A 2523-nucleotide genomic window follows, 5' to 3' on the forward strand; every position below is an offset into this window, starting at 1 on the left:
AATAATGTGATTGCTGGAACTGCGGTAACCTTGACAAGGCTAGACCAAATGATTCTGAGGCCCTTGTATGACCCATGGGCTGGACATTCCCCACCCCTGCTGTACAGGACTTCTGAGGAGTGGCTGGTGGGTTTGAACTGCTGACCTTGCAGTTCAGACCAACCTTGTAGTTCAAACCAAACCGACCTTGCAGTCCAGTACTTTATTTTACAATGCCACATATAGCAATAACACTAGGGAGGTATTTTTGTTGTTGAGTGTTAGTGTACACCTTAAAATAATCAACCATTTGAGATCAAAAGGGTAGCATTTATCCAAGGACCAAACATGAGCTCAGAAGGATTAGGAAAAAAACATCAATAGAAACAGGAAACCCAGAGAAAGTGAGATAGGTGATGTTACATTGTGGAGATTGCAATCAGTGAAATGAAACAAAATATGTATGAATTGTTAAATGGAATACTGACCTGCTGTGTAAACCATCCAATTCATTTATAAAAAGTGAAAAACAAAACAAAACAAAACAAAAAAACCTTCAGAAAGTTAAAGAGCAAAAATATCACATTAAGGACTAAGGTGCCCCTGACCCAAGCCAGGATTTCAGTCACCTCATATGCATGAGAAATCTGGACAATGAATAAAGAAGACAAAAGAATAATTAATGGATTTGAATTATGCTTTGGGTGAGGAATATTGAGCATCCATGTATCACCAGAAGAAAAAACACATTTTTCTTGGAAGAAGTACAGCTTGGACTGCTCCTTAGAAGCCAGGATGACAAAACTTCAAGTACTTTGGACATGTTATCAGTAGGGATCAGTGTCTAGAGAAGGACATCATGTTTGGTAAAGTAGAGGAAGACCCTCAACGAGAAGGCTTGACACAGTGAGCTCAAACATAACAAACGCAGGACTCGGCAGGGTTTTGTTCTGTTGTACATACAGTCTCTGAGTAGTAACTGACTTGGCAATCACCACTGGTTGAAGGAGCTGCCAAATGTTCAGCTCTCTCTCTGAATCTGAACTCCTGTCTCTATCCTTAACTCTATCCTCACAGTCACCAGATGTGAGCTTTCTACAACTCATCTCTTGATCAAGGCACAGCAAAAGAGTTGTCAGTTTTTATATCTACTTTTCCTTTCACCTCAAGCTTCCTTTTATTGCGGGCTCAGCTTCCCTCCCAAAGAAACCCTGCAGTTCCTGTTAACTGATTTCTGCAAACAAGTTCTATGTATTTATTCCCAACAGCAGTGGTACAGGGCCTTGCATCTGTCATTCCCCTCATGCCCTGCCTGTCACATATGAACAGGACTGACTTTGAGTTCTGTTGCTTGTGAGACTTATTCAGCTCTCTAGCTTCCCTGGTATAGCGCTGTAAGATGAGCACTGGACCTGAGAAGCTGGCAGTTCAAACCACTAGCTGCTTTCAGAAACCCGATATAGGGTCACTATGAGTTGGAAACCGACTGGAACTTACTGATGGCACACAGTGACAGCTACTCTCCGTGACTCCTGGTTGGACATGTGTGCCTACCTGAAGAGAGGAAAGCTTTGTCCTGGATAAAGTCTTAGGTGTACTGGGTAGTAGCAGGGAGTTGAACAGCTGCTTAAGGCAGCAAAAGGCTTCCCTATCCAGGGAGTCCTGGTGTGGCACTGTGGGTTAATGCATCAGACTGTAAAGTCCCTTGAACTGTTAAGTCTCTTGAACTGCAAGGTCGGCAGCTGCTCCTTGGAAACCCTATACAGAGTGACTATGGCCGCTATGGGTTGGAATTGACTCAAGGCACTTAACAACCATATCCGGGTTTTATAGTGCTACAGTTCTTTAATCTGAGTGTAACTCCCAGGTTGGGGAGGCAGTATATCATGTCGCCATGTGTGACCTGCACAGACGCTAACGTGTCCCTCACTGATGCTCAGTGTAAAGTTTGGGAACAACATTACCATAATTGTACACAGTGGGCTAATGCGCTGAACTGCAAAGTCGGTTTGAACTGCAGGGTCGGCGGTTCAAGCTCATCAGTACGCCTGGAAAACTCTATACAGGGCCACTATGGGTCGGAACCGACTCGACGGCACTTCACAACAACAGTCACGCCCACGCAGCCTCAGGTACACACAGTCACGATCACTAACAACAATCTACTGACCCTTGGGCCCACGTGGCTTCACCCAGATGGTAACACTTATATACAACCTCAGTCGCGCCCGCCGTCAGTGGTTACTCTCCCAAGGTTGGACTCTAGCAAGACACAAATCTACGCGGACCACCACACCCCGGAGCCGGGCGGTGTTCCCACTTTCCTCGTCCCCCGCGGGCGGTGGCCAAGGTGTGGTGCGCGTTTCCTAGTCGGCGAGATTAGGCCTCTGCACGCCGGAAGTGGCGGCTGGAGCGGGAGCGCTGAGGTGTCGGCCGGCGGGGCAGTGGCCCGGAGTGGGGGGCGGGGGCGTTGGTCATGTTTTCCTTTGGGCCCTGTAGCCCCAGGGGCGATGAGGCGGCTGGAGCCGGGGCTGAGGAGCCGGC

This window comes from Chrysochloris asiatica, unplaced genomic scaffold, assembly GCF_000296735.1.
Source record: "Chrysochloris asiatica unplaced genomic scaffold, ChrAsi1.0 scaffold00053, whole genome shotgun sequence".
NCBI lineage: Eukaryota > Metazoa > Chordata > Mammalia > Afrosoricida > Chrysochloridae > Chrysochloris > Chrysochloris asiatica.